Genomic DNA, 26,873 nt, shown 5'->3' on the forward strand with positions numbered 1-26,873 from the left:
GTAAGAGAAAAAACCAAGGAACTTAAAGATCTAGATAGCGAAATTGACTCCTTGAAATCATTGGTAGAGCCTTTTAAAGATCTCACAGATTATAAGGAATTGGAACAGGACATTGTGGATAAAATAAGACACAATGAAAAGGAATTAATGCAAAAGAAGAAGAAGAAATATCTACGTGATGTGAACGATTTTAAGGAAGGAAAACAACATCAAATCACCAGAAAAGAGAGAAAATTCTTTGGACTCCAAAGAACAACACCAAAGTCCTTTGAGAACAAAGTCAGATTCACTGAGGAGCCTTCACCAAAACACAATAGGGAACCTCGAGGAGGGAAAAGAGGAACAGCCAACACAAGGCTATACCAACATCAATGGAAAGGCCGGGCACCCTACCGTGGATATCTCCGCAGAGAAGAAAGAAGAAAATCATGGAAGGAGAGAACTCCAGACATCCCAAGGAGTAGATATAGAATGGAAAGAAGAAGATCATGGAAAGAAAGAACCCCAGATATCCCAAGGAATAGATACAGAATGGAAAGAAGAAGATCGTGGAAAGAGGAATATCAACAGAGGAGAACGACTAGCAACAATCATCTCCAGGAAGAAAATCCAAGGGAACCCACCTATACAGAAAAACGTAGAGGCTACAATAGAGAACCCCACCGTCATTTTGAAGAAGATGAAGGGGAAGTTTTTTTAGGATAAAACCCGCCACAAAAAAAAGAAGAGGGAAACGTGGCGGGAGAAAAACAGGAATTCAAGGATCAATACTACAGAAAAAAACTAGAAAAAGAAAGAGCAGGAAGAAGAAAAAGAAGAAAGGAACCAGTTTGGATCCAGATGGGTCCACTACAAATGATAACTCCATCACTCCACCCAAAAAACATAAGAGAAATGAGTTGGGATATGTTAAAATCTTCAACCTCAGCAATTACCACCTCACGGAGATGGAGGAAAGGGTTCTAACAAGAGGCCTCAAATTTGCCCCATCATCTAAAATGGACAACTTTGAGGTATACGTAGACCTACAAAGGTTTATACGTAAACTCACTTTGAAAAAGTTTTTTAAGGACCAACCAGTGCAAGAGGAAGAGGAACGGAACATCTTCAAACCCAAATCCATTTTTTATCCTCAACATAAAAAAGGATGCTTTATCGAAACATTCGAAAAAGCGGTGAAAGAGGACCTGGAGCACAAATTCCCCTGGAGTAATGGATCTAGGAACCTAAACAAGAAGGAGAGGGAGGCACTGAAAAATCTGAAGGAACAATCCTCCATCGTAATAAAACCTGCCGACAAGGGGGGAGGCATAGTCATTTTAGATATGAAAGACTATGAGGAAGAAGTCCTGAGACAACTGAGGGATGAACAAACCTATAAAAAACTCAGAGGGAATCCATCCGAACAAATTAAGAAAAAACTCATCACCTTTTTGGATAAATACAAACATCAAAACACCATAACAGATAAAAACCATAAGTTCATGTTGATTCAGAATCCATCCATACCGGTTTTCTACATTTTACCCAAAATACATAAAAATCAGGAGAAACCTCCAGGGAGACCGATAGTGGCAGGAACAGAATCCCTCACGTCCAACTTATCACAATTCATCGATCACCTTTTGCAACCAGTGGTAATAAAAACACCCTCATACTTAAAAGACTCCACGGACGTGATAAAGAAACTAGAAACCATCAAGTGGGAAACAGGATTGCATTTGGTGACAGCTGATGTGTCATCCCTCTACACCATCATTAACCATAAAGATGGTTTAGATTCAGTGTTGCATTTCGTATCCAAGGAAACGCATCTAAATACCTTCCAGGATTTCCTTTTGGAAGGTATAGAACTCATTCTCAAGAATAACTTTTTTCCTTTCAGGATTCTTTTTACCTACAACAAAATGGCACGGCCATGGGTACCAGGTTCGCCCCGAGCTATGCCAATTTGTTCATGGCCAAATGGGAACAGGAGGTCATGGACAGTTGGGGTGGCGGGGGGGCGAACCTGGTCACCTGGGTCCGGTATATAGACAACATTTTTTTCATATGGCGAGGGACAGACTCACTGTTATTCGAGTTTTGCCAATTTCTGAATGACAATGAGAAAAACATAGTACTCACCTATGATATCAGTACTACATCTGTCCACTTCCTCGATTTGGAGATCTTCGTGGAAGAAGGCAAGATACACACTCGAACTTATACAAAACCTACGGACTGCAACTCTTTCATACCCTCCAACAGCAATCATCACAACAATTGGCTCACATCGGTACCTAAAAGCCAATTTCATCGCATTAGGAAGAATTGTTCCAGATTGGAAGATTACAATGTACAAAGTGCCAAACTCAAGGAACAGTTTACGTCAAAGGGATATTCAACCAAGATGATAGACATCCCCCTTCAAGAGTATAAGACAAGCAACAGAGAGGATCTCCTACATCCCAGAAATAAGACAGGGACCCAATCTGAAGATTATGGGGTACCATTTATTACCAAATTCAATAGTCAGCATAAACAGATGGAGTCCATCATTAAGAAACACTGGGGCATCCTTTTGCGAGATCCAGCACTCAAAGGAACCTTAAAAGAAAAACCGAAATTCATCTACAGAAGGGCGGATAATTTGAAGAACATCCTAGTCAAGAGCACAGCATCAGGAAAAAAGAACACAACCATCAAGACCAAGGGTTTCCACAGATGTGGCACCTGCAGCATGTGCAGGAATTGCAAGAGTTCAGTTTCAAAGATCACAGAATATACTTCCACTACCACCCAAAAAACCAAACAGATCCAACAGTTTATTACGTGCAACAGCAGTCATGTAGTATACCTCATAACTTGTTCCTGTAGGAAACAATACGTCAGAAGAACTACAAGGAAACTAAAAGATCGTATGGCGGAACACGTTCGCAACATCAAAAAAGGCGTCACCACCCATGGAGTATCAACCCATTTTAAAGAAGTGCATCAATGCAAACTCTCAGACATTGTCTCCTTTTGTGGGATCCACACTATACAAAGGAATTGGAGAAAGGACAACATGGAGGAAGAACTAGCAAGAAAAGAAATGCGTAGTATATTTGAGATGGGCACCTTACACCCAGGAGGTCTAAACCTGGATTTTGAGACCAAATGGTTCTTATGAAGATCACCTTTCCCTCAATTTTTAGGAAAAAAAATAAAAATAAAAAATAAATTTCTCCCAACAGAGACTACCCATCCTCTTTGCATAAGACCTAGACCGACTTAATTTACCTTTCTAGTTTTCCAAACCACAGTAATTAGTCATTTCCAGCATTATAATTTGTCCACTCCCTCACATGTATACCAATATATGTAAAAATAAAAAACAAAAACAAACAGACAGGGAGATTATAAGATCAGCTGGCCGACCAGTATATTTTTATGTTCCTAGATAGCCAGTCATATTCATTTAAATCAAGTAATTTTTCCACATTTGTTATTTTTCATTTTTTAATATTCCTCTTGTTCCTTAATATTTAAGTATATACAGAGATGAGCACTAAGTCTAAACACCTTTGTCATCTTCTGTTCCAACTATCCACTGCCAGGACATCATCTTATATACCACTTTCACGTTCAACCTCTGCCATTAGCATACAGGACCTAGACGTCACCATCAGTGCTATGCGCTCCGCACGATTTGGAACGCATAGACACATCGCTGCTATGGTAACCCATGATAGGCGGGGGCTAGGACGTACTACAGCCGCGTCATGCATTCCACAGACAGTGGAGCGCACAAGGGCGGAAGTGAGGCGAGACTTCCGGTATATCCACACACGCGGCGGCCTGAACCCTCCGGAAGTCCGGCGGAAGTTGTGTGCGTTCCACATAACATGGAACGCACACCAGTTTATTAAACCACACGTATTTTTATAGGAGTGGAACCAATAATTAGGATTGTAACACTATCAATAAGCACTTACAACTTACTCATCTCAAGCCTACCTGTATAAAACGATATAATTAAATATTTCATTGTTTGATTAATTCACGCCCAGGAAGGGGCGGGTACATATCACACACCCCATAAATACAGGCATATTCTCCCACTCACATGCACCTTGATAAAGACTCATTAGTAGAAACGCGTTGGTGGAGCATGTGATATTCTGGGGACCACACGAATCAGCACACTCAGCTACACGGTGAGATATCCCGGGTTACCATCTGTTTCACTGTTGGGCTGCGTTGTTTAATATCTTGATTTGCTGATACAGTTGTGGCATAATAGCCAGAAATTGTTTTAAAGATTTTTGTTTTAATAAATATACATTAATCCTAATGTACTCCCTCGTGTTTTTTGCTTTAAATTGAGCAAAATACGCACCACGGGACGACTGCGAACGACAGTGAACCTTGAAAAAGACTCCAGCAGAGAGTTGAAATGCGTCGGTTTTCCCGTCGGAGACGCCCGTGAGGAGACTGTATTGATCCGGTATCCAGCAGTGACTATCTGTGTAGCATATGGGCTGATCCGGAGCACCCATTTTGGGACACATGCGCTGATAGGGACTGTTTAAACTACAGTTCCCACATATTCTGGTAATTACTGATTGCCTCACGTGCATCTCTGGGGGATTGCTTTTATTTGAATAATTGATCCTATCTGTATTGTTTTATATGTGTCATGTATATGTGTTGTTATAATTAATTAAAACTGTACTTCACTATACATCACATTTTTTCATTTTCATGTGATAACTGTTTCTGGATAAACCAATGGAATGATATGGAATAAGAAAGGAATCACAATCAGCGCTAGTTAAGTAGAACTCTCCATTTTTTCTGTTTTCTTGTGCACCTGTGGTGAGGGTTAAAGGAACCTCATAGGAGAGAATTACTGATTTAGCTGCTAAATCTGCGCACTAAGTAGTTTCTATAATTTGTATTTTATCTCAGCTACACGGTGAGATATCCCGGGTTACCATCTGTTTCACTGTTGGGCTGCGTTGTTTAATATCTTGATTTGCTGATACAGTTGTGGCATAATAGCCAGAAATTGTTTTAAAGATTTTTGTTTTAATTAATATACATTAATCCTAATGTACTCCCTCGTGTTTTTTGCTTTAAATTGAGCAAAATACGCACCACGGGACGACTGAGAACGACAAACGGGCTTGCAGAGAAAGAAACCGCTATATGAAAGAACGGCGTCTCTTGAAGTAAGCCTTACTGTGAGCATCATGCCTAGATGAATTTTATCTTGTATGTTTTATGCATGAAAATTGAATAGAAGAAGTACCCCGCACAAAGAAACCTTTATAAGTTTTCTTTCAAGTGTCTAGAAGTAAGCACACATGTGAGGAGCATGCATACTATATCCACATTGTGGTGAACCTTACCGATATCATCTGCACTTCCTGATTGGACTTAGTTTAAGGAATCCGGGCAGAAGTCACATCATCTTTTACATTTTTTATTGTTTGGGGGCACATATTGAACTTTTATATACCCATTGTGCTTTCTCCACATATTTACATATTGAACTGAATCTCCACATGGACTATTCTCTGGAAATTTGATGAACTTTCTCCGGAGATAATAACGAAGAGTGTATTCTACGGTAAATAATAACACAGCTGGGATATCTTTGCGCCACCAGTGGGATCCTTTCCAAATTCCCAATCTGCATTAGAACCCCTTGGTGTGTGTGGTGACACATCAGGATAAGATCCCACTACAGGCAGCAAAGGGAGTGCGCAGGAACATATCTAAAATCTTGGTTACCTAAATCTTGGGATGCTATTTACATAAGTAACACTTAAACCACACTTTATTAAAAGTCTTAGCTTTCAGTATGCTTGATGTCACTCATTTATCCAACGTTTTATTTGTCCACCTTTTGTAAATGAAGTTGGTGTATCAATTAGTTGATACAACTATGTATTCTACCCTCAGGGGCATTACTGGGGTAAGTGACACCAGGTGCGCTGAAAAATCACCTAAAACCACCTTAGTGCATGAACCCAAAAATGAGAAGTTGGCATGGCTCTACCGTCCAACCCCATTATCATCACTCTGGGGGCACATGCCTAGAATACTGGACTGCCCCCAGAGACTCGCCTGGCTGCACTGCCAGCTCCTACACTGTGACAGTAACCGAGAGCTGCACGTAATTTGAAAGTACAGCACCCGGCTCCTGTCACTGAGGATTAGCCTGCATTTGGTGTCACTCCTAGGAGGATGACAACTTGGTGCAGCCTGCACCCAGCACATTCCACTGACTACACTTCCAAATAAAGGGAAGAGGGAAGCTAGCTACATAGTGGAAAAAGCATTATATTTTGTAATGATCACAAACACAGAAGTCATTTTGATTTTCTCAGTATTTAAATGCCATAGAACATATTACAATTTGACATACTGTACATTTTTGAAATATATAAGACATTTTAAAAGGTGTATGAGAGCAAAAGCATATGCTGTGACCCTGTGTTTGCAGATATGCCCACAAAATTATTTTGGCTTCCCACCAAATTTAAGTTGAAATTGTATTTGAATCAGCTAGTGCAGTGGCATAAGCAAAGAAGACCCTTGGGGGTTAGTTCATAAGTGGAGCTGGCTCTGATCACAGGCACATCAAAGCACTATTCGCACAACTGAGTCTGTTTGTAGATTCCCTACTGAACATTTATACAACTCCGCGGGATAACATTTTAAACTCAACAGCAGTACAACAGACCATGCTTTCACTCTATTGTTAGAAAAGGTTTAGGAGAATACCGTCACAGTCTTTTTACTGTCAAATAGTCATACACTCTATACATTATATATGAGATTATTTCCCCAGTAGACTCTATATATTAATACATATTACAAAGAATGAGAATGCAATAGTGTAAATGTCAAAATATGAAAAATAATTGGTGTGAATAATTGTTTTAATAATGCCTATACAATATAAAGATCAAGGTGCTTATATAGTACTGATAATGGAATGCTTATACCATTCAGAAAGTCACTTTCGGTCTGGAGCCAGCGTCTGGACCACTTATATAGTAAACCAAATTAGAGGTGTCATTCAATTATCAGATTTAATATTAATTCAGTGGTCTGTCCCCAAACTACTGTAGAAGCAGTGCTTAAGGATGGCAGAGCCAATTGTGCATTGGTAGTACAGAAATTCCGGCACAATATTGATAAGTTATCAAATACATTAAGTGCACAATGTAAAAAGTACAGATAAGTTATTTGCAATATGCTGATACAAGGATATTGGTTCTAGATTGCACAAATGGTCCAAAAGAGCTTTAAAACAGGAGATGAGCACTCAGTTATGTTGGAAAGCCTCTCACTGCTAGTGTCCTAAATCACTTGGTTACGCAATCTGCATTTTGTATACAGTTATACTTTATCAGGGAAATCGCTTTCCATATCCACAAACAATATTTATATATATATATCTAACAAAATATTAGTGAATTTGCTAATTAACCAATTCTATGCAGCAGGGAATTTAGATTTTCACACACATACTATAATATATAAGTCCAAAAATAGTGAAGTTTGTCATCCCTTAATAGTGAATACAATTGTAAACGTGATAATAAAATCAAACATAAATAAACCTGACTGTGAAATAAAACATATGTTCCTGGTCAAAAGTTTAGAACAAACCGATTTTTCCAGTTTTTATTGAAATATACAGTAAATATCAGCGTTATTAAAAAAACAAAATATTTTTTCAGGGAACAAGTAATGGATTCACAGCTGTTCTGAAGTAATGAAAAAGAGTCTTGCCTGTGCCAGGAAGCACCTCCAGTGGACTGCTAAAGAACGGAAAAAGGTCTTATGGACCGTTGAATAAAAATTTCCGAAAATTTACTAAACTGCAGCTTTCAGTCATCTGGGTTTTTCCTTCAGAATTTAAAACTGCAAAACCATCAAGTGTGCTTTAAATTCTGGGGGCAAAAACACTTACAATTGTTGGATATCTATAGCTGCTGTTCAGTAAATCTTTGGTTTGCCACACAGAGTTTTTCTACGTCGTCTAGCAAGTGAGAAAGTGTATGACACCAAATGTTGAAGAACTAGGAAGCATGATGGTTTAAGGCTTTTTTGCTGTATTCCAAATTGGGAACATGCATAAAGTGACTGTCACCATGAACCAAAGGTGCATTTTGCTGGGTCATGCAATACAATGGTGATGTCACTATGGATGTTGTCCCCCGAGTGTGGTACTGTGGACTGATTTGCTAGGGTTGAAGGCATGCTCATGAAAGAAGGCATGGCCTTGTGCCGTTAAGCCATGCTCCCCATGTCACACCCCATTTTTGCCATACTGGGCCTTGCCCAGAACTCTGGGAGCTGTTAGGCATTTCCAGCCTCTCCCAACACAGTCATGTAAATCCCCATTGAGCTGGTTAGAGCAGCCTACAAGTGCAACACATTTGAGGGAATTTCTGCAAGTGTTGGGAAGAACTTCCTGAACAATAAAAAAAACTTTGATTCAGTATTGTTAAAAAAAAAGATTATTTTTATTCCTCAGTTTTTAATGTGTTTGATACTTTAATTACAATAAAAACTTGAAAAATAGGGATGTTTTAAATCGTTTGACCAGTAATGTAGATCACTGCATGAAAAAATAAATTTCCTTCACTAGGCTGGATTCTAGCACTGTAGTTGTAATTATTTGTGAACTTTATAGTCACATTTGCATATTGGATCTATTTTGGTATTGCTCATTAATGTTAAACACCAGAGATTTTTTTATTTTAATTTTTGTCACATACAAGTGAAAAAATGTCTTTCTCTTGATCTTTGGTCACTATCTCATCCAGAATGAGGATTGATTGTGATCCTTTTGGCTGTCAATAAGCACATTCATTCCCGTACCCATCTCTTGAGTTTTAATTGATGCCATACTCAAGCTTTTTCTGCAGCTGTTGAACCTGTCAGAAAGGTAAAGCATATGCAACACCTTTGAGCACATGAATGGTACTAGCAACTGCTATAATCAATAATATTGTAATATTCTTTGCTAAATAACAGTATGGCAGCAGAAGTGCGTAAGACAATGATGAATTATTCAGGAGATCTGGCTTGCTGGTACATTGCACTTTCCATGCTTTAAGCCCTTCTGTGACTGAAACACCTGGCACAGTAATTTCATCTTCATCATTTCACTGAATATTTAAAGAGTACCTTTTGTTAAATTTAAGTGACCTTAAGCTGTCGCTTCTTCAACACTTTTCATGATTAAAGTTATAAAAAAAAAATATATTTTATATTTTAAAGCATTATCATATGAAGTATCTCAAACCCAATAGTTTTACGTAGAGTTGTATACAGTATGCCTTGTTAGATACCCATTTAATCTGCCGGTACATCAACTATTTCCTCCACCTCTGTCATAGTGATTACCATTTAGATGTATAATTTAATGCATTTAATATAAAATAATAGAATTCCAAGTGTAATTTTTGTTCTATGACTAAAACACGTTGGTGGATTATTAGGCTTGGCGGATGTTCAACAAGCAGGCCATTTGCAGATGATTAGCTGATGCTGTAACTGGGAACTATCACAAGTGGACGTCTACAATTATCTGAGCACAATACAAATCTTGTGCAGTCTGAAGTGGTCTATGTGGTCACAGAATACATTACAGCTGTATAGTTATAATTATTCTACTGTACATGTTTGCTGAGCTGTTCTTAAATAATAAATGGGAGCTCATGTAATTCAATATTTGAACATGTATTAGCTTCATGCATGATTTAATTGTATCTGAGTTGCAACATTTTAGGTAGCATATTAATACAGAAAATGCAATTATTGTTCAAATAGCAATATGCAAACTGAAATGGCTTCACTACAAATTTTATATGAACATAATATATGCATATATGCTATACAGTCGTAGTATGATCACACCTCTAATATTGTTAGAGACTGTGGGGGACATTTACTAAGCAGTGATAAGAGCGGAGAAGTGAGCCAGTGGACAAGTTGCCCCATCAACCAATCAGCAGCTCTGTATAATTTTATAGTATGCACATTTTAGATGTTACTTCAGTGCTGATTGGTTGCCATGGGCACTTCTTTACTGGCTCACGTCTCCGCTCTTATTACTGCTTAGTAAATGTCCCCCTGGGTGACTTAAACAATTGAAAATTTCAATTGTCAACAAAAGCTCTTTACAGAAAGACTGGAAACTACTGTAGTTCCTTACTTCAAGCAATAAAGCACTAACACACAGACACTGATATATTGTATACTACTGTACATTCAATCTTTAAACTAACAATATGTACAATGTCCTTTATAGGACATTATCATTTTCCAGAATGAAACATCATAATTGAACTAAGCATCATTATTCTCCATCATCTACCACTCTCCACTTGTCACTCATTGCTCATCATTCTTCATGTTAGTCTTATACTCACACTGTAACACTTATTTGAGTCTAATGTATGATGATGTTTGGTTTTGTCTTTGTCAAAAATCATGTCCAGTCTGATGCTGATGTCTGGCTGTAGGTATGCTGCAATTTGCATTATGCCAGATACAAATCTGTCTATCCCGTGACTATTCACAAAGACCAGGAGGGAAACCGTCTTCAAATTAAGAGAAGCAATAGGACACAAGGACATGCATTGAGACTGGAGGGAGGTAGGTTCAGGGGAAATTTGAGGAAAAATTACTTCACAGAAAGGGTAGTGAACAAGTGGAATAGCCTCCCATCAGAGGTGGTAGAGGCTAAGACAGTAGATCAATTTAAACATGCATTGGAAAGACATAAGGATATCCTTCAAAAAATATGGATCAAATAAGGTTTGAGATAAAAATATGGTTAAAAAAGGGGCAGACTAGATGGGCCAAGAGGTTCTTATTTGCTGTCAAATTCTATGTTTCTATGTTTCTTAATAAGTAGACCCAGAATTTTTTGTAAGTGTTTGTAGTACTGTATCCAGATCCCTGTAGCCTATAAAGAAACTAATGAGTATTAAAACACCTTACTCTGTATCACCAGTCATTCGTAGAATCATAAAGCTGGAGCTTTTAGCAAAATCTTTGGGAATCTGCATAGAGGTGATTCGCAAAAACAGGATAAGCTACCATAAATTGCTAACTGTAAGGTATATAACATTACATTGTTACCATAATTAGGTTCTTTGTATGGTCATTATTCACAAGTGACTGAATTACATTGTGAAGAAACAATGCCATATCACTATGGAGCCTTGCAGCACTGCACACACCAGATTTAGAATCGTTATGAACAGCAATCAGGACTGAGAGGTGCAATACCTGGTGGAAAGGTGGAAACATCTAAACAATTGTGCTGCAACTGCAGATCAGTGTGAGGACCAATGCCTTATTGCAGTTCATATACCCCGTACTTTCAGGAGCTAAATTTGGATTAGAGCATTTACATGTTTAGCAACTAGCACTTTATGAACTGATTTATCCTCAGTGTTTCTCCTAACATTGGGCCTAATTCAAGTTTGTATTAGTGATGAGCGGGTTCGGTTTTACTCGGTTTTACTCGGTTTTACTCGGTTCTCAAAACGGCATCTTATTGGCTCACGGATGTCACGTGTTTTGGATAGCCAATAAGATGCCGTTTTGAGAACCGAGTAAAACCGAGTAAAACCGAGTAAAACCGAACCTCGCTCATCACTAGTTTGTATGCAATGGCCGATGATCACACAATGGAGCGATTATCGGCACACTGCGCATATGCTGCAATTGCAATGGGCATGTACGAGGATGTCGCTGCGATCTCACTTACATTAACAACTTTGTCTAAGAGTGATTGACAGGAAGTGTTCATTTGGAGGTGTTGATGGGGAGTTTAAGGAAATGTTTGGTAAAATGCAGGCGTGTCATGGACGTTTTTGGAGTATGTATCTGCTGATGGCTGCATGACCGTACATACAAATACATGGAAGCTGACTTGCTGCTACTGTGGCCAGTCTGCATAGCCATAGACCAACCTTAAGCTTCAATGTTCCCCATAATTATGTATACTCTGCTAATACTGTATGTATGCAACTGCAATTCAGCTTGCGATGAGTCCAGTGGGCATCTCTTTTCATTCCTGGGTGGCAGCTTCACTTGCTGATATTAGCAGCTTCATAGCCTAGAGAATAGCACTCTACAAAAAACTCCACTCTTGCGAACACGGCTTTTGGGTAAAATGTAATAGCCTGTGAGAAGCAGGAGGTGCGGGGTGTTGTGCGAGTCTGCCTGGATTTATTAAGTGCAAATCATTTACACCACAAAACCAGGTTGTCTTTGCTGCATAAATGATTGATGCTTTCAAAATCCGGACAGATTCGCACAAACTCCTCACCTCCTGCTTCTCACAGGCTATTACATTTTACCACTTGTCTTCCACAAGACAGAGATAGCTAAGGAGGGTCAGAAGACATCAAATGAAGGTAAGTGTGGTTGCTGGGGAGACACTAGCTTTGGCTTTGCTTAGCAGCAGTTGAGATGTGACCTCCATCACTGTCTGCTCAGTGGAGAGAAGGATTGGGGCTCAGCAGCTCATGGAGCACTGGGCATGCCCCCAGCATTCTCAAAAAATAGGGAGTGCCACTCACAGGTGCAACATTTCCTGCAAAGCCACGCCGCATTAAATGGGGTGACTCCCCCCCCACCCCTTCCCCAGGACGTGCCAACCTTGATGTTGGAGGAAAGTTGGGAGGTATGGCTGAGGACATTACCTCAAAGTTGGGAGGTATGGCATTTGCTCCTTGCTTTGGGTTAATGCTGTGAACATTGGATAATAGATTTAAATGCCATTCTGAAATGTAAGCACCAGTCTGACAGCAAATTATGGTAAATACAAGCAGTATAATGGTTAGCATCAGTGGTGAATTTTACAGAGGGATTGCAGGGCTGCAGCCCTCCATTAAAAATCCATCACTGGGCTACCACGTCCACTGAGCTCCGTACCTCCCTCCCCTTGAGTATGAGCATTACTCACTATTGCAAAACTACAGGCAAGAAGCTGAAACTGTCTCAGACCTGCAGTCATAAAGGAAGAGGGGCTGGCTTTGTAGTGACTTTCAATTGGAAACTCTGCCTATCCATCTCACACAGGGCAGCAGTCTCAGTGAGAAGAAACAGCCAGTATGGAGTGTGTTTAGCACAATAACTGTGTTCACTCTCCAGCCATACTGTACTTATAGAGGCTGCAGAATGTGCATCCCTAGAAGTTGTTCTAGCAATGCTGGATTTCCCACTAGGCATGTGAGGCACGTGTCTAGGGGCAGCACCTGCAGGGGCAGCATGGCAGTCACTCCGTCCCCCCTTGTTTGATCATTCTTGTTAATGATGTCCAGCAATGGTGACAGCCAGACCAGGATGAGCAGCTGCTTTGATGGGAAGGGGGGGTCTGCAAGTCGTCAGGGGGAGGGGGGGGTCACGGGAGGAGGGATTCCAGGTCACGGTAGGGGAGTGTAGGGAGGTAGAGGGTACCTGCTGCCGGGTCCTGGAATGGTGGCTTCGTGAATGGGGCAGAAACGGAGACTGCTTTGTCTATAAAGAGCCTATCAGAGCTCTGCATCTGTACTTCATTACCCTGGTCCCGCCCCTATGTATCAGAGCACTAACAGCTCTTAAACCTGGCTCTCATGGGCTGCTACCTGTGATGGAGGAGGCTGATGGAGATCTGATGGGGGGTCAGCCAATAATGTTGCCTGACCCTTTAATCCGCCACTGTGTTTAAGTGCTCATGCAAAAAAACTGATTGACAGGTGCAGTGATGGACTGGGGGCGTGAAGGGATCACTGGGGAAATGCGGTGGTAGGGGCCCATGTTTAATTGTGTGGCCAGTCTCCAGAGTGGGTGTGGCCAGCTTCCACAGAGGTTTGCCTAACCATTAGAGAGTGCATGGTCTGGGGCCCTTGATATATATATATATATATATATATATATATTAAATACTTCTAGGTAGTGCATGCATGATAATGTATCAGATTGATAGCAGCAATACATTGTAGAAAATACACTATAGTACTGTGTAGTATGTGGTAACATATTTATAATGTAGAATTCAAGTGTACAGTCTGGAACCTGATATTTTGGCAAAGGAGGGGGGGAGGGGCGCAAGGTAGTGGGACACACTGGGGGTTTCTCCTGTACACCTGTGGGCCAGGTGTATGCTGGACTGATATCAGTTGAAAGTGAGTTGTCTTTCCTCAAGCTCCTTAAAAACTCTCTCATCCTAGCTGATCTTCCCCAACAATCTTTCTGTATTTGCTCCTTGCTGTGGGTTAATGCTGTGCACACTGGATAATAGATTTAAATGCCATTATGAAATGTAAGCACCAGCCTGACAGCGCTGTACTGTGCTCAAGTAGAAATACTGTATTGGTGGTTCCAGACTGGAGGGGGTTAAACAACGCTGCAAATATTCAAGTTTCTAGCAGAATATATTTTATAGTTCTCACATTTCATTGATTTATTTCATTTAAGAGTAGACAAACCCCTTAATAAATCCATCAACATATATCTTTGTGTGACCAGCCTCTCCTTGCTGCCTTCACGTGCATACTCTTCCCAGCAGTGCTTTGCAGGTGGTGGGTGCACATACACAAACATAGAAGGGTGAAAGGATACATACTAGAGATGAGCGGGTTCAGTTCCCAGAGAACCGAACCCCCCCGAACTTCACGCTCCGTGCCCGGATCTAAGTCCGGCTCAGGACTTCCCACCAGACTCGGAAACCAGACTCAGGCAAAACGTCATCATCCCACTGTTGGAATCTTGCGGGTTTTAGATTCCATATAAAAAGCCGTGCATTGCTGCCAATTTCACTCCAGACATGGAGAATGAGGGAGACAGACCTCTGTCTCTCTGTGGGTGGTGGCGTTGGGTGGGGTTAGTGGGTGCTCTGTAGGGGTGCTACTGCAGTCACAGTGGTGTACCTGTGCTGTGTTAGGGGTGCTGTCTTGGCTATCACTGGTCTTTCATGTGCTGCAGCTCTACATGGGTGTTGCTCTCCTGGCTGTCACTGTGTTGTACAGGGTGCAGGCCCTGTATGTTGTAAAAATTCAGGGCTGCAGTTGTTATAAATTAAAAACACACTGCTCCTGTATGCTTTGAATTATAGGGGTGCTGGTGGCCCTGTATTTTGTAAAAATTCAGAGGTGCAGTTGTTAAAAAATAAAAGCACACTGCTCCTGTGTGCTGTAAGATATTGTGGTGCTGCTGGCCCTGTATCTTGTAAAAGCTCAGGGGTGCAGTTAAAAACTAAAAGCACACTGCTATATGCTGTAAAATATAGGGGTGTTGCTGTTCAAATAACATTACACTGGCCCTTGTATGCTATAAAAATTCAGGCATGCAGTTGTTAAAAATTAAAAGCATATTGCTCCTGTATGCTTTAAAATATAGGGGTTCTGCTGGCCCTGCATGTTGTAAAAATTCTGAGGTGCAGTTGCTAAGAATTAAAAGCACACTGCTCCTGTATGCTGAAAAATATTGGGGTGCTGCTGCCATGTATGCTGTAAAAATATTGGGGTGCTGCTGGCCCTGTATGTTGTAAAAATTCAGGGGTGCCGTTGTTAAAAATTAAAAGCACACTGCTGTAAGCTGTAAAATATAGGGGTGTTGCTGTTCAAATAACATTACACTGGTGCTGTATGCTATAAAAATTCAGGGGTGCAGTGAAAATCAATGTACAGTGGCCCTGTGTTGTATGCTGTAATAATTCTAGGGTGCAGTGAAAATCAATGTATACTGGCCCTGTCTTGTATACTGTAATAATTCTAGGCTGCAGTGAAAATCGATGTACACTGGCCCTGTCTTGTATGCTGTAAAATTACAGTGGTATTGTGAAAATACAGGGGTGCTGGCACTGTCTGCAGTTGCAATGTCTAGGCCTGACCTTCACAACAGTGTATGGGAAGAGGAGGCTCCGACCACCATTTGCACGCCCCCCCTGCAAGTGCTGGGAGGAGTACCGCCAGTCCAGTTGCTGATATTGAGATTGATAACGGTACTGTAGAAGTACACCAGGATGAGGAGGACATGGGTGTAGCTGGCGCTGCGGAGGAAGTTGATGATGAGGATTCTGATGGTGATGTGGTTTGTTTGAATAAGGCACCAGGGGAGACAGTTGTTGGCGATGGGATGAAAAAGCCCATTGTCATGCCTGGGCAAAATACCAAAAAAGCCACCTCTTTGGTGTGGAATTATTTCTCAAGGTCCCGATTTTTGATGTGGAATTATTTCTCAAGGTCCCAATATTTACCAAGGTTCCGATTTTTGCCGAGTTTTTTTTTTCTTTTTTCAAAGAGTCATCTCGGGAATTTACTAAACACAAATCTCGGCAGAGATGAGGGCATTCGTATTTGTTTTAATGGCAGAGTTTACAAATACGAATGAATACACAATCGGTCAAATACACCTGTTATTTTATACAACTCAGTAATTTACTAAGAATTCGTATTCACAATCACTGCCGGTATAGCCAAACACTGCCGGTAAATCATATAATTCGTTAAAAAAAAGCAGTTTTAAATAGACCTGCTTTTTTTATCCGTATTCTGATAGGCATGCACGGATCAGTGAGATCCGTGCATGCTCATCTGTGGGTAAGGGTGTGAAAGTGTTAAAAATCAAAGAAAAAAAAATGCGTGAGGTTCCCCCCTCCTAAGCATAACCAGCCTCGGGCTCTTTGAGCCGGTCCTGGTTGTAAAAATACAGGGGGAAAATTGTGTAGGGTCCCCCCATATTTAAACAACCAGCACCGGGCTCTGCATCCATTCCTGGTTCAAAAAATATGGGGGACAAAAGACGTAGGGGTCCCCCGTATTTTTTAAACCAACACCGGGCTTCACTAGCCAGAGAGATAATGCCACAGCCGGGGGACACTTTTATATAGGTCCCTGTGGTCATGGCATTACCCCCCCCAACTAGTCACCAATGGCCGGTGTACCCTGTTGAAGTGGGGACCCCTTAAATCAAAGGGTCCCTCCCTCCAGCCACCCAAGGACCAGGGGTGAACCCTGAGGTCCCCCCCCTTCATCCGTGGGCGGTGGATGGGAGGCTGATAGCCTTTGTGTAAAAAATAGAATATTGATTTTGTAGAAGAACTATAAGTCCCAGCAAGCTTTCCCTGCAAGATGGTACTAGGAGAACAACAAGTACCAGCATGCGGGGAAAGAACGGGCCCACTGGTACCTGTAGTACTACTACAAAAAAATACCCCCAAAAAACAGTAGACACACACTGTGAAAGTAAAATTTTAATTACACACACTTACACACTTACATACTTACCTACCTCCAACGCTGTGATTCACATCCATTTTCATGGTGTGTGTCTAATGGAGAGAGATAAAAGCTCCTCCCTAAGTTCCTAGATGCCAAATCATCATCCTTAGTATCCCTGTACAGTATGTTCTACTAGTGTACTAATTAGCACGAACAGCTTGTAACATACAGTGGCAAGTTTAACCTTTCTATGTATAATGGAGAGAGATAAAAGCTCCTCCCTAAGTTCCTGGATGCCAAATCATCATCCTTAGTATCTCTGTACAATATGTTCTATTAGGGTACTAATTAGCTGTTCGTGCAGAGGAGCTTTGATCTCTCTCCATTGTAATCTTTTAAGTATAATGGAGAGAGATAAAAGCTCATCCCTAAGTTCCTGATGACAAATGACCGTACTTAGTATCTCTGTACAGTATGTTCTACTAGTACACTAAGTAGCACGAGCAGCTTGTAACATACAGTGCCAAGTTTAATCTTTCTATGTATAATGGAGAGAGATAAAAGCTCCTCCCTAAGTTTCTAATTAGCTGTTCACTAAAAACCCTGATTTATGTGAAACCTGTGTGCACCCTTCCATTGAATGTTTTACAATGGATTACACAGAAAAAAAAATTAATACAATGAATGTCAGGGGAAAAAAAATATAGATTGGCACTTTGGGAATCGAACGCGGGACCCTACATCTCTACATGGAGGATACACAAGTTCATGTCTAAAAGTAATGCAAGCAGCGATTCCTTCCCATTGGTATTTGTTTATGCCGTTAGGGGACTCGGACGCTCATTTAGTGCACTGTACATACTGTAAAGTCAATGAGCTACATTATTCCTTTCACACAGTAGTTGCGTCTGCATACACAAGTGTTTTAAAACATTAATTTGCATCTGTATAAACTATTCACACACTGATTTGGCATCCAGGAACTTAGGGATGAGCTTTTATCTCTCCCCATTATACTTAATACTACGGGATTTGGACGCTCACATATCCCTAACATCAATAGATCATACTGTATCTGTAACACGTTCGTTTGCATATGTATTTGCATCTGTACTGTATATACTGTTATATACTGTATGACATACTGTAACATAATGTAGCGCAATGAGATGCACCAGTAAAGTAGTTCTTACACTGTAATTCTTACACTGTAGTTCTTACACTGTAGTTCAGTATTGTATTTTAATGGAGACCACACGCATGCGCATTGGTTATTTTAAAAAGCAACATCTGGTGGATGATCTTAGGTATTACACTCAAAGGTAACGCCAAACACTCTGTGCGCCTCTCTTCAACTAGGCGTGCCTCCTTGCGCCCAGGCACGCTGCGTATGCCCGATCGTGACTAACGCCTCAGTCAGCCAAGATAACGGAGGACCCATCTGTATAAGGTTAAAAAAAGGGTTTGTAGAATGAAAAATCAAAAAAATCAGAAGTAGATTAAAGGCATGACAGCAGTATCAGTAGACACTGAAAGTGGGCATATCAGCCCTTGTGTATTCAGACATACAAATGTACATCAGGGACGGGCATTGTAGCAGCATATGCATAAAGTCGCAGGTAAACATTAGCATAACGTAAAGCAAAGGAGGCCCCAACTGTGTCTATCTCAGAATCAGGACCTCTGAGGAGTGACCCCACCCCCTAGACAGACTCCTCCCCCTCAGACTCCACCATCATTAAGGTTGCTTTCATTAATTTCCAGGGTTGGTGTTCGATCCTAATCTGCCCCTAAATTCAACTATCTATCTATCTATCTATCTATCTATCTATCTATCTATCTATCTATCTATGTGTCTGTCTATCATTTATCTATCTATCTATCTATCTATCTATCTATCTATCTATCTATCTATGTGTCTGTCTATCTATCATTCATCTATCTATCTATCTATCTATCTATCTATCTTTGTGTCCGTCTATCTATCTGTATCTGTTTGTCTGTCTATATCATTCTATATATATGTGGGGGTAGATTTCAATTTTACAGTATCTATCTATCTATCTATCTATCTATCTATCTATCTATCTATCCATTTATCTATCTACAATGCTCAAAGTGGGGCGGTATGCCATGGTATGGTATACCGCCACTTTGAGCACTGGCAGGTCACCTATAGTGGGAAGATTCTCTGTGGGCACACTTGTCACCTGTGGCCCCATCCCCCTAATCACGTTACCCAACACAGCTTTCTTTCATTACAGAAAGCCCGCTGGCATAGCTGTTAGAGCGAGAAGGGGCTCCAAGCCCCTATCCAGCAGAAAGGGAGCTCCACCACACACACCAGTGATGCTGCACATGTCAGAGGCAGAGCAGGTCCGCGTCCGGCAGTACAGTAAGTTAAGCACAGCACTCCCAGATGCCAGCCTGCCACATTTGTTTTTATGTAGAGGGGAGGAAGTGGAGACAATCGGGGTTGGCCGGGGAGACAAAATGGATTTGGTATGATTTACCGGCGTAGCAGTCAGGAGACCAATGCCGGAATGCTGACAGTCAGAATACCGACAACGGTGTATCGAGTCCCCTCTTTGTGCGGTGTAATGTGAACAAGATTGTGCTACTGTGTGGAGTAATTTGAATTGGTACAATTGTGTGGCCACACCCCACCTTTTTTTGCGGCATGCAATGTTAGCGTACACTATCCCTTTATTAGGTATGGGAGGTAGAGCGCAAATTTATAGTTTGCAGGGGGGCGACAAATACCCTTGCACTGGCCCTTTATGCCGCTGGAAGTTTTTGCTGGTTTGAAATGGAATCCTTAAGGGGGGTACTGATGGGAGAGATGTGTGCTGAGCGATCTTAACACAGACCGCTCAGCACACATCTCTCCCCCCACTCAGCACAGCATGATGTGCTGAGCGTGGGGGGGTGTCAAAGTCGAAAAATATTGTAATACACACACCACGTACTAACCACACACACATGCCCGCTGCGCATGCACTTGTTCCGCCGTGCGTGCACATATCCGCAATTTGCGTATGATGGCTCCCGCGGTCCTGCGCGTGATATGGGTATTTACGGCGGAGTTTGTGAGTGCATAGAGGGTTATCAGAACATTACATATTTAACCCAAATATTGCACATTGTACACATAGCCCCCCTGCACCACATCAGCAAGTATCAACAGTTTAAATGATTCCAGGACTAAGGGATTCACCTTTGCATGATAGGAAGGGACAGACAAAGGTTATAAGGTGATGTCTAGTATCCAGCTGTAGGGTATTTTAAGGGTAACATTCCGGTGTTGGTTAGAGGAAGATCGCATGTTCCTGCGTATAGTTATGTGCAGAAGTAGAATATAGATATAAACTGTATTTACTGTATATTATGTATGCAGCGGGAATCCAGAGGAGACCACCCACAAGAGCAGTTGGGAAAGACATTGCCCACCTTTTCAAATCAACCTATGACCTCTCCTGCAATGTAAAGATGCATCTCTGTGTCCAATGGACAAAGAGATTACAGTAACCAGTATATTGTTTATGGAAGTAGTGTATAAAAAGCCTGTTGCTGCCTGGCCGGTCAGAAGACTCTGAATGCTATCTACCTGATGAGCGGAGGAGTGGTCCAGGTTGCGCAAGCGAATATTCTCACATATGTACATTGACTGTAGCCATTATTCTGTTGTAGATTTATCTTGTTAGCCTTGTAGTGTATAATTTGTATTGTTATCCCCTTTCAAATAATCCACTGTGACGTTAGAACCCAGCGGTTAACTACAAATCGGTGTTGTGTCCTCTTTTCCCTGCTAGGGTTTAAAGTGTATTACATTACCTAACTGTATAAGGTTTAAGTGTATTGATAAGGTGAGTACGCACTGCGGGTACTTTATACCGTCAGCGCTGCATAAGGTTTAAGGTGTAACATCATTGCAGTGCTTTGCGGCACAAGGTTTAGAGTGTAATAATATCATTGCATTGCATTACAAATAAGGTTTAAAGTCTATCAAAAGTGTGTGCGCGTGCTGTGTGTACTTTGTACCCCCAATGCAGCGTTTGTACGCTAAGTACGTACACGGTACGGGACTCTGTACGCAAATAGCGTACGAAGTGCGTAGCTTGTGTATTAAGTCTAAGCGGCCACAGCGGCTCCATGGTAAAAGTGTATTTAGAGGTATAGATTTATGTTTTAAGATAATATCGACATTATCAATTGGGGATATCATCCGGTTTTTCCTCATACCCGCAGCCTAGCAGGTTAAAGCAGACTTTATCTATCAGCAAAGGGCGGACAGGTATCCACGTAAGCCTTCTCCTGGTTGGTGGATACACTGGTAAACTCTATCTCATTGCTGATAAGATGGCGTCTGCTCTGCATGGTTTGTAGGGATGCTGGTGGGATCCGTAAGGTAAATACGCAAAGCTATTTTAAAAGTCTGTAAATTTCCGTTTGGCGCCAAATGCGCACACAACACAAGCATACATCTGTACTTTGTATATCTGCTCGCATTGTTGCCATAAGTATTAATTATTAGATTCATTTTGACCTATGCTGAGAAATTTGTTGCTATTTAGTTAAAACATAGACTAAATATTAAGGAAGTAAACGTAAAACACAAATACAGTCTGGCCTAGTTAAACAGGTTTATACAGAAAGAAACTGTGTTGTGTTAAGTAAACGATTAAAGGTAATATCGTTTACATTTACAGAAGTGTGGGATTTGTACTATTGTGGACGTACGGTTTTTGTACACGTGTCTCGGACAAAGTACAGGACTGCGTACGCAACGTAAGAAAACATATGCATGGTAGCGTGTTTACGCAACGTGCGTAAGGGTACGACCGCTAAGTACAGATTACACAATAGCATTGTTTAGTTTAGGGGCAGAACAGTAGCCACGCTACAATAGCACAAATTGCTCAGTTTCCAAAATTTAGTTTAAATAAAACCTTTTCTACTGTATTACCTCTGGGGAAAGCTATCAGTCAACAGGAAAGGATATTTTTCTGATCAGAGGAGTGTTAGTGTGGGCTGAAAAAGGTGTGAATGTATTGAACCCCGCTTGGTGAACTTGGTGAGCACAGTCTAGGTGAATACGTGCAACGGAGTGTGAAGTTGTTGTTTTCTTGGTATTACACTCCGGCTGTTTTGGAGCACAGTGTGAAGACTCCAGTGATCCTACAACTTATAGATAGCAAGTGTCTATAAGCGGTACGATTGGACCGCACGGTTGTGTGAGCAATTCGTGGCGCAACGTGATACAAAGTTTTGCATATTTGTGCGTAAATCTCGTCATCATACGCGTTGTGTAGAGCACATGCAAGCGTGATTTGTGTAAAAATTGTATTTTAGGCAGATATTCACTGGGTACAGTTAGTTACTCCTAAAGGCCCAAGGGATATAGGCCAAAGTAGGGCCTGCATTGGCTACATGTGTCTGCTAAAAGGGGCGGATCCGTGGTACGCGGAGCAGAAGTAGTTAGTGGAAGAACTTTAAGGACTTCCACCGTTAGACTACTGTGTTTGGAGCATTTTAGGAAATTTTCCCGTGTTAAAAGGGTCCACAATGGGAGCCAAGTGCACAACACAGGGACGTTCCTCAGTCAGGGTTCAGACAGCAGAATTGAGACCGAGGGGGTCAGCTCGGTTGGTAATGTGGGGGAAGTATGACCTTTTGTGATGAATGGACACGAATGACTGTGGGGGATAAAGCATCATTTCCTGAGATAGGTAGTTTTGATCCAGAGGTATTGCAGAATTTAAGGGTTAGGATATGTCTGATAAAATCCCAAAAGAAAAGGTTCAGACACACAAACTGTTTAAATTTATGGCAGCAAGAGGGCGATATGCAGAGGGAACTAGCTCACGCAGCAGGTTCCAAACCTAGCAGGAAAATGATGGCAACCGCACCACCGTATATTGTAGGGGAGAAAGTGGCTACAGACAATGGCATACTGGTATATGATAAGAGTATAGTTGATAAATGTACTAATGCTAACCCGTACAAGTTGTATCCCATTTTAAACTTTCCTCAGGACTGCGAGCAAGAAGATGAGCCCAGCACGATATCGGCACTCTCTCTAGCAGCCACCATGCAGAACACTCAGGTGGGCACGGCCCAACCAGTAAGATCAGTAGTGAAGGCCCCTAGCGGAGGGATAGGTGAGGTTGTGTCCACAGGTAAGTACGGTACCATACATTATGCAGAGACAAGAGCACCTCAGATTGTGGAGCCAACTCAAAATGATGTAATTGAATTAAATCCTGTCAGGGTGATCGCAGTCCCCAATGGGAGGACTGACGCTCAGGGAGTCACTCCCATCAGGAACATTGCTATGCATTGTCCTTGGTCCCGGACAGAATTGAGGACAATTATGTCTGAATTTCCTGATCCCAGAAAGGATCTAGTCGCATGCCAGAGGTTTAATAAAGAATTAGGTAATGCCACCGAACCCACAAACAAAGATTGGCGAACAGTGCTACGAGTATGACAAGAATTACTCTCCCACTGCGCTATTTCAAATAAAACACTAAAATTAATTAATTATATGGCTGCCTGTATCTTCTAAGTTCCCTGTTAGGAGGAACTAAATGTGTGAAAATATGAAACGAAATAGAGGAGATGGCGCCAAGGGAGTTATATCAACGCCCTACCTAAAAACGGACCCTTACAGTACTCTCCGGATAAATTACGTCAGATAACAAATACTAACATAAAAATTTATTAAAACAACATATAAACCCGACACAAATGTTCATAAGTATACAGAGTTGATACATTTACATCTGTCGCACAATTTGGACAATCAGTTTGTAGTGATGAGGAAAAAGCGTAGATATATCACAACGATTTCCTCCTTCTCCTTATTGTAGATTTGGAGGTAACATCAGATAATAGATAGATAAATAACCCAACGCGTTTCATCTTGTTCCAAGACTTCATCAGGGGTAAAATCTACAATTGTAGAATAATAAGTCAAAACAAATACATAGCAATAAGCATCTTACACTCACATATAACATGACATATTGGTATCAAAAGAACATGACATAGCAACATGAGGAGGAAAACAGAATAAATAACATGAAGAAAGAGGAAAAAAGAGAACCAAAAAGCACAGGTTGTGAAAAACATACCTCTTCATTTCAGAACATATTGTCAGCACATAAAAGGTCATTCAAAGATGTATGAACAACGTTTCAATATTTCAATGGGACTTGATTGATACAGCGAGGACCATACCTAATTAAAAAACGTTTAATAACCTTTATTAATTAAAGGACACTTTTTGTTCAATTAGGCAGAGATTGGGATTAATCCAATGGAATGGCACATACCTCATATATCATCAGCTTGAGTCTGACATTCAGATATTCGAATATGGGGAAGATTCATATGTGTATAGAATCTAACTGGTTCGCAAGCATAAGGAACCTAATAAATTGATTAATTGGGTATTAATTATAAGAACACCTACGAGTTCATAAATAGACCCCTATCTTATTTTGACACCCATAATTATAAAAATTCTGGTATCATTAATGTCTGATCACTAATGAACAGATCTCATGACTTACCCGTGTGGTTTCTATATATGATACAGAACAAAGCCACAGAATTGGCTATAACAAACACCAATGTTACCACTATACAACGATCCTCTACTAAATGATCTGATTATAACCAGCCATTTATTCATATTTGGAAAACCCAGGACTAATTGTATTAACCATCAGTATAGTGAACCCACATGATTTGTTTATTAGGGAAACCCATCCTTTATGGACGGTATCACTGATCTATGATCGAATAATTCAAAGAAATTACTCAAAGTGCTACCCACAGGGGGTGTAGTTCATTAGTGCCAATCATTAAAGAAATCTCTATAATATAGCACATACCTCGTCGGTCAGCAGCTTGAACCTGACACTCAGAGACTCAGGAGTGAAGGCAATTCAAATGGGTATAATGTCTAACCAATTTAGAACACGTGGTAGACCTGGTAAATTAATTGGGTTGATATCAATTAGACCATCTATTAAAGTACCAGTATGGTACAAAGAGTTCCCACCCCATGGAGAAACAAATACTCCTTTCACTTAGTAAGGGGAAGATCTATTAACTATAAAAATTATATAAGTGAGTGTATAACTCATACAACTTAGTTTCATATTCATGAATAAATCTGTCATATTTATATAGTGAATATATATATAATTAGTGCATATCATATACTCTTTAAAAAATTACATTTATAAATGATTAGTGGTTAACCAGTCAATAAAATACATATAGTTGGTACAAAGTGTATACTAATAAATGGGACCACTTTCAAAGTTGATAATATACTATTGTAAAATCAAAAACAAAACCTTACCCTCCAGTAGTGCAGTGCTGACAGCCAAGTCTCTGTATAATGAGGCATTGGACCTGATAACCACCCTTTATAAAGGGAAAAGTGATTACATCACTTCCCTTGCAAAGTGATTGGTGCTCTATATATATGTGCTCCATTTACTATATTAGAATGGAGATTACTTAACCAAAAGTGCATAGATTTATAATTTTCAAATAATCAAACTAAGTGTATTAACGGTATTATTATGAGAATAACTCCTTAGGAGGAAATACCTAATTGATTAATATTACCCATAATGCTTTTCACTGTCTCTCTGGTTACTATTTAGGGAAACCAAACCTGGCTAAATGCCAGGAATGATGTTGGACACACCCCATCTCATTTAACTCAGTTTCATGTCCTACATATTAGACTGATCCCCTGTGGGTAATTCCCCTTGATCGTATTGCATGACGCTGGAGCGATAATAAATAAATAAATAAAAGAAAGAAAATAAATAAATAAATAAAAGTAAAATTAAAATAAAAATAAAAATATAAAATTGGAAATAAAAATAAAAAACAAAAAATAAATAAATAAAAAATAAATAATAATAATAAAAATAAATAATAATAAAAAAATATTTATAAAAAAAATATTAAAAAATAATAATAAATAAATAAATAAATAAATAAAAAATAAATAATAAATAAATAAATAAATAAAAATAAAATATATATATATAAAATATAACAATAAAAATAAAAAATATATATATAGAAATAAACATAAACCTAAAAATAAGAATATTGATTAAAAAATGATAAATAATAAACGAAGAAATAAATAAATATAATAAAAGTAAAAATAAGTTAAACAAATATGTCTGATCTTTATATAAATAAATTAAGTCCTTTATGGTTAAACATGTACATGAGTGTATATATACTGGAAACGTGATGTATGTATGAAAAAATGAATGAGATGAAGAGTTATCAACTTGAAAATGGCCCCACTTGTACACGTCTGTATGTCAAGTGGTAAAATTTAATAACCAATGATAAATACACCGGGGAAATCTTATGATTTTTAAAGATCTGACATTCAATTCCTCTACGTGCACATGATATATAATGAAACTACGTTACATTAGTATGAAAATTCAGTACTGGCCATTAACTACTCTGACAGTATCTCCATCTCTACACACTAGATACACTTTATCTACATCAAAGGAATGCTATCATATCGATATTCTCATTCAACCCTTTCGGTATAAGAGTATTTTTACCTTCCAATATTGACCCCGCGAAATTAAT

At 40.0% G+C, this 26,873-nt stretch overlaps 1 long non-coding RNA gene across 1 annotated transcript; it reads right to left on the minus strand.

Annotated features, from left to right (window-relative positions):
* Positions 1-23,882: 23,882 nt before the first annotated feature.
* On the minus strand, positions 23,883-25,411 carry LOC135050756 (uncharacterized). The gene is made up of 4 exons (XR_010241788.1): positions 25,118-25,411; positions 24,554-24,650; positions 24,353-24,458; positions 23,883-24,170 (listed from the first exon to the last, which is right to left on the minus strand). It is a non-coding gene; the product is annotated as an uncharacterized LOC135050756 (long non-coding RNA).
* Between the last annotated feature and the right edge of the window lie 1,462 nt (positions 25,412-26,873).

The sequence above is a fragment of the Pseudophryne corroboree genome, chromosome 2, assembly GCF_028390025.1.
Source record: "Pseudophryne corroboree isolate aPseCor3 chromosome 2, aPseCor3.hap2, whole genome shotgun sequence".
NCBI classification, from domain to species: Eukaryota; Metazoa; Chordata; class Amphibia; order Anura; family Myobatrachidae; genus Pseudophryne; species Pseudophryne corroboree.